The sequence below is a fragment of the Molothrus aeneus genome, unplaced genomic scaffold (genome assembly GCF_037042795.1).
Source record: "Molothrus aeneus isolate 106 unplaced genomic scaffold, BPBGC_Maene_1.0 scaffold_30, whole genome shotgun sequence".
In the NCBI taxonomy this organism is placed as follows: domain Eukaryota; kingdom Metazoa; phylum Chordata; class Aves; order Passeriformes; family Icteridae; genus Molothrus; species Molothrus aeneus.
The window spans coordinates 5,750,816-5,767,871 of NW_027098964.1; the positions used below are offsets into that span (position 1 = coordinate 5,750,816).

Genomic DNA, 17,056 nt, shown 5'->3' on the forward strand with positions numbered 1-17,056 from the left:
ACCAACACAACCTTTTCCTGGCCCCCCACCTCTTCAGCCCCCAGCCCAACCCTTTCCCTGGCCCTGGGACCCCTGGGCTGCCATTCCTGCCTTTCCCAGCCCCAGCCCCTCCTTTCCTCACACAGAGGAGCCCTGGCACCCCCTTTCCTGGGCACAGGACAGCCCATCCCACCTCTCCCAATCCTTGCCCCACCTTTCTTTGACTCTGAGCCCCTGAACCTCCTTCCCAGCTCTCCCACCTTTCCTTGACCAGTTGAGTCACCTGGATCCCCAATCTCTCACCCACCCCAGCTCCCCCAGCTCTCCGTGTCCCCCCAGTTCTGCCCTCCCTGCAGTGCCTGGAAGTGGTGCTGTCGGAGCCTGGCCCGGGGGTCCCCCAGTCCTTGATTGTGGGGGACGTGGACGGGACCCCCTGGGAGCGCTGGGGCAGCGAGCGGGGCCGGATGGAGCCGCAGAGAGCGGGGATGGGGGCAAGAGCTGAGCTGGGATATTGGGATAGCCAGAACTGGGATATTGGGATAGGCAGGGCTGGGATATTGGGATAGCCAGAGCTGGGATATTGGGATAGCCAGGGCTGGGATATTGGGATAGCCAGGGCTGGGATATTGGGATAACCAGAGCTGGGATATTGAGATGGCCAGGGCTGGGATATTGGGATAGCCAGGGCTGGGATATTGGGATAGCCAGGGCTGGGATATTGGGATAGCCAGAGCTGGGATATTGGGATATCCAGGGCTGGGATATTGGGATAGCCAGAGCTGGGATATTGAGATGGCCAGGGCTCGGATATTGGGATAGCCAGGGCTGGGAAATTGGGATAGCCAGAGCCGGGATATTGGGATAGCCAGAGCTGGGATATTGGGATAGCCAGGGCTGGGATATTGGGATAGCCAGAGCTGGGATATTGGTATAGCCAGAGCTGGGATATTGGGATAGCCCAGGCTGGAATATTGGGATAGCCAGAGCTGGGATATTGGTATAGCGACACCTGGGATATTGTGATAGCCAGGGCTGGGATATTGGGATAACCAAGGCTGGGATATCGGGATAGCCAGAGCTGGGACACTGGGATAGCCAGGGCTGGGATATTGGGCTATCCAGCCCCGGCTCAAGGACAGGAACCAGCACGTGGCCAACAGTGCCCTGGAGACGGGGCCGGTACAACCAGAACAGGAGGAGTTGGGGGAGCCGGGGGCTGGGCTGGGATCTGTGGGGCTGGGGGAATCTCTGGGAATGGGATGGGACCTGTGGGACTGGTATGGTAATCCAGGGAACTCCATGGGGCTCTGTGGGGCTGGGACACAACTCCATGGGTCCGTTCTCTCCTCGTTCCCAGGTCTCCACACAGTGCAGGTGGTTTCCAGCTGTTGTCGGGTTCGGCTGTCTGTCTCTGCCCCGACACGGGTAGTGTGGTTCTTGGGTGGCACGCGTTTTAAAGGACGAGTCTGGACTCTTCAGCTTTTCGGTCTTCAGGTTGTTTATTATTTCTTATCTACAAAATTTTCTGTCTGCCCAACAGAGGTCTGATCTGCAAGCAGTCACAGGCACTCTCTGACCACCCACGGGGCGGTCATGTCTTTTTATACTAATATCTACGTACATAATATTTACCTTTATTTCCCAATGCTTTTCACCCATGTTGGCAAGTGCACCTTCACCATAAACCAATCCCCAAATGCCAACATCACCACAGGAGATGGAGGACAAGAAGAAGGAAGAAGAAGGACAAGACACGCCCTGATCCCTCCATCTTGTCTCCATAACCCCCCTGTACCCAAAAACCTTAAAATCTATATTTCACCCTCTAAATGTGTCTATTTTACACCTTTTACTCTAAAGTGATTCTCTTGTCCTCAAACTCTTGTTATTTCTGTGGATGGATCAAAATCAAGCCACCAGACACTCTTGGCAACATTCCAGGATTTTCGAGACCCCCAAGGGTTCTCCTGGCATCTCTGGACATTGGGAACAATGTGCTGAGATCCCACAAGCTGTGACCTCCTGTCCAATGGAGCACCCATGGATCCCACTGGTATGGCCATAAGGGGTGGGATTTCATCTCCTTCCAGCTGGGACCCGGGAGCTTTGCAGTGTCTGACGGTGCCACCTGGATCACCCAGAGGTGCTGGGAATCCAAAGGGATCATGGTGCAGTGAATGAAGCATTACCTGGGATACACCTGTGGGGAAGAGCTCCCAAATGGAGCTCTATGGTTGGAGGCTCTGGAGCACAAAGGTGGGTGTGGGAGGGGAATTCCTAAGGGAGTGTGGGATTCAGGAATGGGAGACTTGGAATGCAGGAATTCCCATGGAATTTCTATGGCCGAATCTCACTCTCATCCCACTCAGGTGAGAATTCCATAGATGGATCCCTCCCAACCCACTGCCATGGGAATTCCATGGGGAAATGATTTGAATTGATGACCAATCCAATGAGAGCAGTGAAATGAGACCTAATCCCTGCTGGGGTTCCATGGGACATCAATCCCAATCCTTTGCCCAGGCTGGCTCTGCTGTGCCCGTGGCAGCACCAGGGGAGTGCCCTGTCCCTGCCCTGAGCCCAGCACGAGCCTTTCCTTGGCTGTTCTGTGCCCTGCCCGGGGCAGGAGGGCATGGCCGGAGTGGCTTTGGTGGCCCCGGGCACCCGGCCGGGCTGCAGCCACTGCAGGGGCTCCTGGGGAATGTTCCAGAGCAAAGCTTAAAGCAAACAATGGTTCCTGGAGGGGATTTTGCCCCTGGGCCTCTGCTGGGAGCCCAAGGGCAACAGCCCAAAGTGCTGGAGCTCAGTGTCCCTCGGCCAGGCCGTGTTCCCTGGCTGTCCCCTGTCCCTCAGCTCTGTAGGACCTGGGGCAACCCTCGGGAGAAAATCCTGAGCCCCAGCTGGGCCAGTTGTCCCCAGGTCACTCTCAGTCACCCCAGTATGATCCCAGCATGGTCCCTGGGCTTTCCATTCACCCCTGGTATAGTTCCAGCCACTCCCAGCATGGTCCCAGTCACTCCCAGCTACTCACAGTATTACTCCAGTAACTTCCTTTATGGTTCCTCTGTGATCCCAGTCACTCCCCATCACTCCCAGTATATCCCAGTTCCCCCAGTGTGTCTCCACTCACTCCCAGTAGCTTCCAGCATGATTCCAGTTGCTCACAATCACCCCAGTCACCTCCAGCATGATTCCTGTCACTCCCTGTATGTCTCAGTTGCCCCAATATGGTCCCAGTTGCCCTCAGCCCCAGTATGACCTCATTTGCCCCTAGCATAGACCCAGTCATTCCAAGGATGATCCCAGTGGGATCCCAATCTCCCTGAGCATGGTCCCAGTCAATCCCAGTTGCTCCCAGTGTAGACCCGGTCACTGCCAGTCGCTCTCAGTGCGTTCCCAGTCACCCTAAGTCTGGTTACAGACACTCCCAGTATATCCCAGTTGCCCTCAGCATACTCATAGTCACAGCCACATGTCCCAGTAAGGTTCCAGTTTCCACCAGTATGATCCCAGTCAGTACCAGGCAATGCCAGTTGGTCCCACTATGATCCCTGTTGCCCAAGCTCTGGTCCTGCTGGTTCCCAGTGTGCCCTGATCCTGCTCCCAGTGGGTCCCAGTCCTGGTGTATCCTGATGTATCCCAGTGTATCCCAGTGTATCCCGGTGTACCCCAGTGTATCCCAGCCTGTCCCAGTCCATGCCAGTCCCTTCCCAGCAGCCACCGCCGTTTCCCGGATCCTGCCCCTCCCGGCCCCGGAGCTGCCGCTGGACGCCCCCCAAGTGTCGCTGCTGAGTAAGGAAGCGGCACAGACTCACAAGAAGGCTGCTTTGCACAGCAGTAGTTTTAATATGAAAATTCTCTCTTTTTATAGACTGTGCCCATACATTCAGACCAGATTGGTCAATCAATCAATACATTTCACCTGACTGGCTAATTAACAAAAACACCTTTCTTAGAAACAATCCTTGAGAAAAACAGGAAAACAGAGAGTAGGAAAACACCACCTGCAGGTTGTTTATAATAACAAGCCATCATCGTGTCCCTACAACTCCCTAAAAGTCTCACAAGTCAGCTGTGAAAAAACTTACCTGGTTTTCTCGCTCTCTGACCAGCCTGTCACACCCACACCCAAGGTGCTGCCGGGGCTCGGGGGCTTCGTGTTGGGCTTTGTCTGCCTTGGCTGGGGCTCGGCCTCCACTACGGGAGAAGGTGAGGGGGGTCCCCTGGGGGTCCTGTCCCCCTGGGGAGCGCTTGTGACTCCCCCATGTGCCCCCATGCTGGGGACACCCCCTTTTCTCTCCCTAGAGTCCTGACCCAGCTCCTGCTCCCCCCTGGGAGGGGCTTTGGGGAGCCCCCCTGGGACCTCCTTGAATCCCCATTCCTGGGCACTGGGACGCCCCCACATCTCCTTGCCCAGCTGCGGGATCCCCTGCACCCCCTTATCCTGCACCAACACCCCCTGCACCCCTTTTCCCAGCTCTCCTCCTCTGGCAGCCCCTGGATCCCCCATTTCCGTGAGCCCGGGGACCCCCGGAGCCCCATTCCCGGCCAGCCCGGGGCACCTCAGCCCCAGGCCTCCCTTTGCTGGGAAACCCGGCCTGGGCACGGGGCTCTGCAGCTGCTCTGGGGTTTATGATCACCTGGAGGAAAGGGAGAGAACAGAGGAGAGAGAGAGGAGACTGTGGATCAGGGATCGGGGTCCCAGCGCCCAGTCCTGCTCCGCCAGCGGGCTCCAGGCAGAGTTTGAGCGCAGGTCCAGCGAGTTCAGCACGGCCGAGGAGGGTCCCGGGAGATGCCAGGGGGGATCCCGGGGAATTCCCTGGAATTCCTCGGGCACCGTCGGTTCCGCGTTCCCCGCTCTGCGCCGCCGCGATCTGCCCGGAGACCGGTGACGTCACAGAATCCTCGGTATACCATTGGCGGGCAGGAAAGAGCAGCGTTAATGGCGGCTCTGGGGGCGGGGCCGTAGCGGAGCAGCGGATTGGCTCCAGCGCTGGGGCTGGGGGCGCTCCTGGGGGGCTTGGGGGGGGCGGTGAGAGGTGAGGGGGACCCTCGACAGCCGGAATCCCCCGAACCGCAATTTCCGGGCACTGGGAACCCCCTGAACTTCCATTTCCGGGCACTTGAACAGCATCCACCCCCATTCCTGCATACTGTGACCTCCCTGAATCCGCTTCCCCAGCACCAGGACCCCCATGTTCTTTATCTGGCCCCAGGACCACGCTGAACCTCCCTCAACCACCATTCCTGGCTACTCACTGCACCCCCCTGCCCAGTGCAAGGACCCCCTGTTACTTCTTATCAGGCACAAGTACATTCCTGAATCCCCATTTCTGGGCATCAGCACCTCTCTGAACCTCCATTTGCAGGCACCAGGACCCCTCTGAACCCCCATTTCCAGGAAGGGGATTTCTCTGAAGCCACATTTCCCATACAGGAAACCCCCTGATTCACTATTTCTGTGCCACAGGACACCCCTGGAACTCGATTTCCAGGCCGAGGATCCCCCCATCCCCTCTGTTCCCTGTGAAATACAAAGCTGTGTTTCGTGTCAGGTACAAACAGGCGAAGTGTGTACTTGCAAATGCGAAATGTGTGGACATCAACAATGGGATAGTTGCGAATGCAAATAATAACTGATGAAAATAAAGCATGGAAAAAGGCCTTTGAACCTATCTTTTGTTTGCAAGTAACCCTGGTTGATTTAGGAGCATTAGAATTAAGGTGTTAAGGATGTTGCTTTTTGCTTGCATTTAATCCATAAAAAAGCTCTGCAATAATAACCTTTTGAAGTATAATTTTAGAATATTACTTGTATCCTTGAAACTATAGCTTTAGAATATATATATAGGAAATATGCTTATCTCATGCCTTATGGAAGCAGAGAAAAACAGCTTGAGAAAGGAAGATGAACATCACCTCAAGGATTTATGGTTTCAACCAAAGGGAAGCTGGGCATCACTGTTGTTAGATTGATAGTCTCTGCAATTAAAAGGTGGACCCACATCTGGGGAACTGGACTCCACCAGGTGGGATTCGTCTTTCTTCTTTCAGAAACTGGACTGCCACCATCTGGGATCCTCCTTTTGAGATACATCCTGAGAAACTAAGATCACAATAGTGTATAGAATTGTGATGTAATAATTTGGAATAAAAATTGCTGATGAGTAAAAGTTGGAAATTGGAACTGTTGAAAAAAGCTGATGAGTACCCCTATAAATACCTGTAAGCATCAATTATCGATGTGCAGTTGGAGGGAAAACTTCCTCCACTGTACCCAGCGTTGTATTGCTCATACTTTACCATATTAATTAATAAATTGATTGCTGTTTGAATATTGGCCTAGTCAAGCTTCTTATTCATAACATCCCTAACAACAAGACCACTTATCTTGTTTTGAAAAGACAGGTGTCTGCTGAGGAAGGCAGAAGCGTTCCCTGAAATAGAAAATGGAAATCCCTCTGCTCCGAATTGTTATAAATTTGAAATTAAGGGGGGAGGCTCTCAGGCAAAGATATGGAAGCAGGAATAACAGTTTTTAATAGGGAAGAACATTTTAAAAAATAAAATAAACAATGCAGTAATACAAAACAATGCTGACAGAGTCAGAGCACAACCTGACACCCTGTTGGTCAGGGTGTTGGTAGCAATCCCCCAACTTGGGGATGCCTGAGCAACCCCCAAGTCCCTCCCAGGGACCCTCAGCTCCCTCGAACCCAGCATCCCCCACATCCCCTGCAAGATTCCTCCATGTCCCTATAGTAGAGGAAATGAATTGTATTTGAATATTTGTATTTGAATATTTGTATAGAGGCTTTGCCCCAGAGGTCCTGGCTGCCCTTGATGGGCTGCAGCTGCGATGTCCTTAACTGGGCTGCAGCTGTGAGTAATGAAGATAACTGGGATAAAAGGGGGCGGGTTAGCCAGTCAGGGAGAGCCTTGGAGGAGCCCTGACCTGAGAGAGAACAGCATGCAGAAGGAGTCAGTGAAGATCTGCAGCCATGAGAATATACCAAAGAGGTATGGACTTTAGAAGTCTGATAACAGCAATATGAGACTCTAGAGAAATAATAGAACAACAACATGTCCCCATCCTTGCCTTAGGTCAACATCTTTATTTTTACCCAGTTTTTTTGAAAGGACAAAGAGAAATTAAAAGAAAATCAAGGGTACAGGGAGCCAGGAAGAATTGGAGCCCCCAGGCAGGTGTCTTCCCAAAATGGATCACCAGCACCAAGGATCACCAGGGCTCTGCCCACCTCAGGTCATTGGGGATCATCCAGCATGGACTGTCCCATGGGGGATGGAGCTGGAGCAGTGCACGGAGCTCTTCCTGCACTCAGGGCACTTATAGGGCTTCCCTTAGTGGTGCCTCCATTGGTGTTGGGTCAAGGCTGAGCTCTGGCAGAAGCTCTTCCCACACTCGGGACACTCATAGGGCCTGTGACATCACAAGGAGCAGAGATGGATGTCAGGCACCCACCAAAGCTGCTCTCATTCCCCTCCAGAGATGAAGAGGAGAGAGAAAATAGAATGAAGTCTTCATGGGTTGAGTTAAGGACTGGGACAGATCACTCAGCAAATGCCATCATGTGTAGTAAACCCCATAGATTTAGGAAAAGCACCATGGAGAATATGAACAATAGGAATGCTGAAACAGCAAAAGAAATTTCCCGTTTCCCTGTTCTCCGCCCTTAACCTATCTGTGTAACCCTATAAGGCAATGTCATGTTAACCCCTTACCATTGGTCAAGCTTGGATCCTTTCCAACCCTATAAAAGAAGCATACTGTACCCCATTAGGGGAGAAAGAAGAAGAGCAGAGACCCTTCACGGACCTCCCCAAATAAAGCCATCTCCGTGGAACAGCCTGCGCCTTCTCCTTCTCCTCTCTCTCCGTCTGCTGCAGCCTCCAGCCCAGGGCACCACTACCTAGCAAGCAAAGCTGAAACCCTAAGAGCTTGCAATCTCTATAGAGCTGATAATTACCATGCCTGCTAGATGGCAGCCCCGCGGCGTTGGCATGAGCGAGCTAGCTTCGGGCACCCGGTCCCTACTCAGGGACTGAGCTCCTGAGCCCTATTGCTCTGCTTTATAATAATGCCAATGAGAGGTTATTAATCATGGGCAAAACAGTTCAAAATTAGAGACATTAATTGAATTTATTGCTATCAATCAGAGCAGGATAGTGAGAAGTAAAATAAAGCTTTAAAAACACCTTCTGCCCATCCCTCCCTCCCTCCCAGCTCTACCTCCTCCCCCAGTGGGTGCAGGGAGACAGGCAATGGGGGTTCTGCTCAGTTCATCGCCTGTTGTTTCTCCTGCTGCTCGAGGAGAGGAGTCGTTCTCCTGCTGCACCCTGGGGTCCCTCCTGGAGACACTTCTCCATGAACTCCTCCAAGGTGAGTTCATCTCAGGGACAGCAGCTCTTCACAAACTGCTGCAACGTGGCTCACTCCCCCATTGTCTCACATGGAAGGACCCTGCTCCAGTGTGGGCTCCTCTCTCCATGGGTTTGCAGGTCCCTGCTCCAGCACAGGTTTCTCATGGGGTCACAGCCCCTGCTCAGGCACCCCCTGCTCCAGCACGGGCTCCTCCAGGTGCTGCAGGTGCATCTCTGCTCTCTGTGCCCTCCATGGGCTGCAGGGTCGGAGCTGCCTCCCCAGGGGCTGCCCAGGGAATCTCAGGGCAATCAGCTCCAGCCCCTGGAGCAGCTCCTGCCTCTCCTCCTGCCCTGCCCTGGGGGTGTGCAGAGTTGTTCCTCTCTCACATGTTCTCACCCTGGTCACAGCTACAACTACATGATAACTGATTTTCATAAATCTCTTATCCCAAAGGTGTTACCACCATTTCTAACTGGCCCAGCCTTGGCCAGCGGCTGGTCTGTCCTGGAGCCAGCTGGAATTGCCTCTGTGGGACATGGAGGAGCAGCTGCTTCCATCATCCTCTCACAGAAGGTGCTCCTAGGCCACCCCACTTACCAAAACCTGGCCATGCAAACCTAGTATAAGTATAGTCGGGTTTTATTACTCTTATTCATTCTTATTATTGCTATTATCTCTATTTTTGATATTAACATTACAGTTACTATATTTGTTACTAGTATTTTTAATTTTTTGACTCTATATTATAGTGGCTATAGTAGAATATGAAACCAAAGTTCTTAATTGCAAGTAGAAGTTATAAATTTGGCAGCTGCTTGCCCTGCCCTGTTCTGTGTCATTGCTGTGTGCGAAGCTGCTGCTGCCAGGGCTCCCCATTTCCCCGGTTTAGGAAATTCAATGGCATTGCTCACATGTCAGAAAGAGAGGGCTCATTCCAATCAAATGCATTGCCTGAACTCTTCTAGTCCCGGTGCTGGAAGCTTGTTTTGTAATGTTTCTCAGATTCTGTTAGTATTTGAGATTTTAAAACAAAATGTTCCTGGATCTGATTTTGCAAGATTCTGTAGTCAGCTTTCAGTTTGCTCTTGGATTTCTTAATGGTGTGTCAGAACTGAATGCAGCATTTTGGGTGGTGTGAAAAACACGGTCACTGTCCTGTGAAAATTTGAAAAGTTTAATAAAGGACAATAGGAGACAGGGACCATAGAGCAAAGGGTATTATGGCTGGGTGCATCTTGGCACTCAGCCAAGACCACCCTGTTATCTTTGGGGATACCCCTTAAATACCTTTTCCATTACATCAGCCTGTTGCATATTCATAGATCCTTATGCATAGTAAACTTTTCCCCCAAACCAGTTTACATGTTCCAAGAATTATTTAGCATGGCTCCTCCTTGGGTCCGCCTTTTTAGAGCATGCAGATTCCTTGGTTGTGATTTTAGTCCTTTTTTTATCACCTCCAGTTTTTGGATCTTGGTCCACACTGTCTTCATACAGTGAGTGCTGATATTTGACGTATCTGTAGCAGGTGTCCTCATCCTATGTTCATTGGATGTTATCCCATCCAAGCAGGCATTTTAACAGAAGCATAGCTATTTCACTTCTATGTCTAAGCTTAATTAACAACAGAAATAAAAACTGTATAACAAAGTTACTTTAACATTACACATATAAAATCCATTTTTTGTTTGCAAAAAGCCAATATTATAATATGTATCTATAACAGGTGAGAAGCCTTCACTCAGAGATAGGATTGTCTCAGCAGCAGCTGGTTTTGCACTTGTAAGCAGAGATAACAAAGATTCCATGAACTGAATATTCTGCCTCGTTGCAGAACCTCCAGTGGCCGGCTGGAGCAAGCTGCCCTGGGAGATGCAGGTTGTGCCGGGGTGGGCAGTGGCCGGAGCCCATGGCAAGGGGCTGGCGATGGACACTGACCCTTGGCTGAGCAGGGGCTCGGGGCCCGGTCGTGCTGGGATCCTGCGGGAGCTGGGGACAGCCAGAGAGCCTGGGCCAAACATCAGCACCGGTGAATCACGATTTTAAAAATGTAAGATTTTAGCTGAGAGTTAGGACCAATTCATATTGAAGTTAGATAAACCAATGATAGGTTAATGATTACTAGATGCTTAAACTAAAGCTCATTGTTATATTATGAGCTCATTTGTTGAAGGAAGTGGAGCAAGTGAACCATTATAGGAACATATTGAAACCAGTAGAACAATGCCCAGCACCTGGACCCTGTGTCAATCCATCAGGAAGCAGGGGGCCTTGGATCCTGCCAGAGGGTCACAGGGACCTGACGAAGACCGTCCTGTCTTCTTCCCTGGGACCACTGACCCAATTCGAGACCACCGACCCATTCAAGAGAAGAATTGTGCACTCATGAAGGACTAATAACCTCATTTTAATACAAAGTGTTATAAATGAGAAGCTTGACTAGGTCAATATTCAAGCAGCAATCAATTTATTAATTAATATGGTAAAGCATGAGCAATACAGCGCTGGGTAAAGTGGGGGAAGTTTTCCCTCCAACTGCACACCGATAGTTGAGGCTTACAGGTATTTATAGGGGTACTCATCAGCAGTTTGTATTCCCAATATTTATGTCACAATTCTATACACTATTGTGATTTAGTTTTTCTCAGGATGTATCCCAGAAAGGAGTATCCCCAGATGATGGTGGTCCAGCTTCTGAAAGAAGAAAGAAGTATCCCAGCTGATGGGGTTCCAGTTTCCAGATGTGGGTCCACCTTTTTATTGCAAGGACTATAAATCTCATAACAGTGATGTCCAGCTTCCCTTGGTCGAAACTATTAATCATTGAGTGGATGTTCATCTTCCTTTCTCAAGATGCTTTTCACTGTTTTGTTAAGGCATGAGATAAGCATGTTTCCTTTTTATATATTCTAAAGCTATAGTTTCAAAGATTCTTACTACAAGCAATATTCTAAAATTATACTTCAAAAGGTCATTATTGCAAAACTCTTTCAGGCTTAGCTACAAGCAAAAGTTCCTTGTCAAAAAAAAGTCAAAAAGCAACATCCTTAAAGCTTTAATTCAGAAGCTCCTAAATCAAATTAAGACTTATAAAGGTTAATTGCAAACAAAGGATAGGTTCAAAGGCCTTCTTCCATGCTTTACTTCCTCAGTTATTTATTAGAATTCATCTTTATAACTGTCCCATGGTCAGTGTCCGCACATATCACAATCACAAATACATACGTTGCCTGTGTGTACCTGACACGAAACACAGCTTTGTATTTCACAAAAGCGGGCATGGGAGGTGCTGGGGTTATGCATATGTATTCTTTTTGGGAAATAAATAGAAGGCAAAAATCCTTGTGTGGCGCAGTCACACATTTCAGGGACGACCCTGCCCGTGCCACCCGCGGGCGCAATAAACACACCACTTTCTAACTTTGACTTTGAGTTAGAGAGTTTTTGCCCACGACTTTTGGTTTTACCGATTCACCGGGGCCGGCACGGGCGGGGAGGGGGCACAGCCCAGGGGGACCCGCAGAGCCTCCCTGGTCCAAATCCCCGCCTGCAACAGCGGGGAAGCTCCCAGGATCTCCGGGGCAGGGAGGAGCCGCAGGCAGGTGTTCCAAGGGCCTCCTCTGGGGCAAGATTTTGTGCCGATGTGGGGGAATTCCCGCAGGCCGGGCGGGCTGGGGCCGCTGCCGAGCGCCGCCGCCTTTCCCCGGGAGCCCCTGGGCAGAGCTCTCTGCTCGGGGCCGGGAGCCCGCCCAGCGGCTCCGGGACAGAATTTTGGGGGTCTCAGCGTTGGCTGCCGGCAGAGCCCCGGCGCTGGGCCGGGGGTGCGTGGGACCCTGCCGCGGTGGTGGTTGGGCTGCCCGGGGCAGGCGCTGCATCGTCAGCCCCGAGCCACGGGGGGATCGCCCGGGACCGGCGGGGCTGGGGCTGGGAGAGCGGAGAGGGCGGCACCGGAGCTGGGGGAGCCTCTGCAGCCTGCGGGGTCGCACATCCCGATAAGGGGGACCCCCGGGAGCCTGGAACGTGGGGCCCGGATAGGGGGAAGCCCGGCAGACTAGATGAGAAAAACGACAATCACTTGTTTTCAAAATTTTAAAAGTTTAATAGTAACAAAATGGTTATAAAAATAGTAATACAATTAGAGTAATAATAATTTGGACAAGTTGAATTAGGAGAATATGAGACAATAAACACAAAGAGTTACAGACGTCCGGGTACCTTTTTCTGGGCAGCACAAGACCGAAAAAGGACACGGGTTAACAGAGGATTAACCCTTAAAAGCAATAGCCTGTTGCATATTCATCCACTTCATACATGATGCATAAATTCCATTCAAATACAGGATTCTGTCTGGTCATCATCAACTTCTTCCTTCTAATCCTAACAGCGCCTTGGAGGCGGGACGAAGTTCGTTTCTTCTGATAAGAGGGCAATAAATTCTTTTTCTCTGAAAGATTTAGGTGTCCTGGGGCTGCTATCTGGTGCGAGTGCCTCATTCCTTTCTTAAAAAATCCCACTAACATAGTTCTTATTTTAACTACAAAAGTTACCTTTTAATTACAAGACTACATATATTATTAAAATGTTAATACAGCACTACTAATCAATACATCAAAATCCATATGCTAAATATCTGCGTAGAGCCATATAATATGCACTTTTCACACTGGAGATGTTGGGACCATGGACAAGGGAGACCCATGGGTACCCCGGGGCCCTGAAACGGGGACCCCGCACAGCTGGTACCCCTGGAGCCCCTCTGACACCCACCTGGGGAGCCCAGGGAAGGGAACCTCTGGGATTGCCAGGAGCCCTGCAGCCCAGAGAGAGGGGATACCAATATACACTGGAGCCGCAGAAGGCCAGACAAGAGGGACCCCTGAACCCCAAAGTAGCAGGGGAACTCCTGGGTGAATGGTTGTATGGTGAATCTTGGTGGTTTGGGTTTTTATGAGGGTGGCTGAACCTTGGTGGTCTGGAGGTTTTTATGGACACCAGACACCTGGTGACTTCTGGAGATGGGATTGGGCAGGAGGAACACCCAAGCCAACACACTCACACCTTGTTTTTCCCCCCAAAAAAGGAATTTCAGTTCCCAAAGTTTGACCAGATGGAGGAGGAGAGCATGAGGAAGATGAAGATGCCCTGGAAGCCCCAGGCAGGTGAGGAAGAAGTCAGTGCCTCTTTTCCCCTCTCTCCTGCTCCATCTCCCAGCCCAGCACGGCCCCCGGCTGCAGGACAACCCTGCTGCCAACCCCATCCTGCCGAGAGTGGATTGGAGAAATCTCTTTCTCTTTTGCTGTGGCACAAAAATAAATCTCCTTCTCTCCTTCCTTCCTTCTGTCTTTCTGGGGTTTTTTCCTTCCTTTTTCTTGTTCCTTTCTCTCCTTGTCCTTCCTCCCTCATACAAGGAGCTGAGGATGGAGAGCAGGGAGGACAAATCCCCACAGCAGAACCTCGTGGAAGAGGCTGTTCTGAGAGGCTCAACTGCAGGAATTCAATGGGGAGAAAAAGCTCAGGAGATCTCACATGAAGAGGGGCTGCAAACCCAGCCCAGGAAGCCGTGAGGAGGAAAGACCCACCCTGGGCTGGGAAAGCAGCCAGAGATCCAGGTGCAGCTTGGAGCTGGTGGTTCCTGAGCACCTTCATGGCAGGGAGAAGCCCTACAAGTGCTTGGAATGTGGGAACAGCTTCAGTCAGTGCTCCAGCCTCCTCACCCACCTTTGCATGGACCTGGCTGGGACCCCCTTTGAGCAGGGCCAGATTTGAGCCAGAATATTGGGAGTTCCAGAGCCAGCCTGGTGGGTGCACCCAGCACATCCTCCACTGACCTGGAGCTGCTGCAAGTCCAGAACAGTCAGAGCAGGGGTGAGCTGGGGGAGCCAGGGGCTGGGGGATCCACAGGAATAGGGGTTATTTGTGGGGCTGGGATGGGAGTTGTCCTCCTGCTCCTCGCCATCCTGTGCTTCCCAGAGCCCAGTCACTCCCAGTATGATCCCTCTTGCCCTCAGCATGGTTCCAATTGCTCCCTGTTGCTCCCAGTGTGATACCAGTGGCCTCTACTATAGTCCCAGTCACTCCCTGTATGATCCCTGTCTCTGCCACCAGGGTCCCAGTCATGCCCAGTTGCCCTCTGTGTACACCCAGACTTGCTCCCAGTTGCCTCCAGCATGGTCCCTGTTGCTCCCAGTGTGCTCCCCGCCACCCCCAATAGGGCTACAGACACTCCCAGTATATCCCAGTTGCCCTCAGCATGCTTGGAGTCATTCCCAGTCACTCCCAGTATGATCTCCATATGATCCCAGGAGAGCCCAGTCAATTATAGTAGGAGCTCATGGAGCAAAGCTCATGGAACACCTGGAGGACCCACCCAGAGGAGGGTCCCTACAAGTTCTCTGGCTGCAGGAAGAGCCCCAAGGAACAGAGGTCCCACCAGAGCCACCACCCCAAGTAGGAGGTGGTGACAGCTCTGCAGCCTGGGGCCCTGGGATCACCAGGGAAGCCTCCAGATCGACACCCCAGCAAGTGGCTCACACAGCCCCTCCTCCTGTGCCCAAAACCCAGCTCTTGGCATCCCTCATCCCTCCCTGCAGTCCCCTCTCCAACATCTGCAGGCCTCTGGGAAGAGCCCAAAGGGATGGAAGTGCCTAAAATGGTGATGAAGTGCCTGAGCTGCTCCCAGCTGTGGATGTTCCTGTCCACAAACCTCTCCTGGTCAGTGCTATGTGGAGATGGGAGGGGGATTAGGGAATGCTGAGAAGACTGAAAGGGGGTTTTGTTGGCTCTTAGGGGCATTTCTGGTGCTGGGAGGGGGTTTAAGGGGTTTTGGAGGGGTTTGTGGGGGAGTTTTGGGAGTTCTGGAAGGGCTGTGCAGCTTGGAGAGAATTTGGGTCTTTGGAGGGGTGGAAAAGAATTTTGATGGATCTTATGGCCATTCATAGTGCATGGAGTGGTTTGGGGGTGGGGGGGCAGCCAGGACCTGTGGGGTGGTTTGAGGGGGCTGGGAGTGGCTGTGGGGCTGGGAGGGGGTTTTGGGGCAGTCATGACCCCCCAGAGGTGCCACCAGACCCTGCCCACAAGGTGCTGCTGGGGGACAGGGGTTCTGTGTAGGGGTTTGTCTTCCTGGCACCCTGGGAGTGAGGGGGGATCCCCCTGGGCCATGTGTGACCCTCCCATCCTGGTGTCACCCCCTTGTCCCTCCCCACAGGGCTCCTGCCCCAGCTCCTGCTCCCCCAGGAGGGAATTTGGGGAGGGGGCACAGGGAGTGCACAGCCCCCACCAGGGGATGTCCCTGGCCCAGCCCCTTTGTCCAGCACCAAGCTGGGCCTGGGGCCACAGGAGGAAGAGGCTGATGGGAAGCAGATCCTGCAGCTGGGACAGTGCTTGGGGTCAGGGCAAGGTCCTGCCCTGCACACCTGGCTCAAGTTTTACCCTGCCCCGGGACATTCCCATCCCCATGGATCCTACCCCCAAAATGTCACTCTTGGGATCCCTCACCCATCTCTGCAGTCCCTGCTCCAACACCTCCAGGCCTTTGGGAAGAGCCCTGATGCCCACAGAACTTAGATCAAAGTTACAAAGTGATGATACAGCTTGAGTTATAAGATATCAGTATAACCTGATAGATCTATATAACCTGATAACAATAGGACCTAAATCATTACTTTTTATATATCTATATAAATATATATATGTGGTTTTTTGTTCCTATATAACCTGATATAAATAACTTCCTACAATGCAATGGCTTGTATATGGTTAACTAGTTGCTTAATGCTAAATAGACAGAAAAAAGAAGAAAAAAAATCGCCAAGTGGAGAGCTTCAGAAATAGATAGGGATAGTACTAATGAGAAACTGTGCAAAGCCAATGAGCCACAAACACAAAGAATTTAAGCTGGTTAGGATCAGACACACCAAGGAGCACCATAACTGCACATGCTCCAAAGACAAAGTTGAAAGCTTCAGATGTGAAGAAGGCCTTGGAAGCCTTTCCTAAAATGCCCCCCCCGCAAAACCAGGACAATCACAGACTCCTGACAGACCCCGAATTAGGAAAGTGCAAGTGCAAGTGCAGTGCAGAAGAACTATCTAATAACCATGAGATCATACAATGTAAATGAGTTCTGGCAGGTAGGTGATGATGTTGTAGTGACACAGTGACACTGAGCAACACCTACTGTATGAATATACCACAGCATGTGACATCTAAAACCACCCCTCTGTGGGGATTTATTTCCAGCTTATATTTCGGGCATCAGCCCAAAGGGATGGAATTTCCTACCCAGGGTCCCCACCAAGCCCAAGTGTGGATTTGCAGCCCACAGTTTTCCCAGTTTGCCTCTCCTATTCCCCAGGGCGGATTCCCCCCACCCTCATCAGATGGGAGCAGCCAAGAGCCTCACGCTGCCCATCCCGGCCTCTCCCAGCTCAATCCCTGCTCCTGTGACTTCTAGAGATGGGCTTGGGCAGGAGGAATCCCCAGCTCTCACACCTTGTTTTCACCCAAACCAGGATTTCCCATTCCCAAACCTTGGCCCAATGCAGGAGGAGGAGGAGGCTGCAAGGAAGAGGAAGATGGCCCAGGAGCCCCAGGCAGGTGAGGAGGAAGTCAGTGCCCCTTTCCCCCTCTCTCCTGCTCCATCTCCCAGCCCAGCACAGCCCCCGGCTGCAGGACAACCCTGCTGCCAAAGCTGTC

At 51.7% G+C, this 17,056-nt stretch overlaps 1 protein-coding gene across 1 annotated transcript in view; it reads left to right on the forward strand.

Annotated features, from left to right (window-relative positions):
- The window catches only part of LOC136569923 (zinc finger protein 271-like), a 47,302-nt gene that overhangs the window by 27,898 nt on the left and 2,348 nt on the right, over nt 1-17,056 (forward strand). The gene's annotated exons all lie outside the window — the stretch shown is intronic.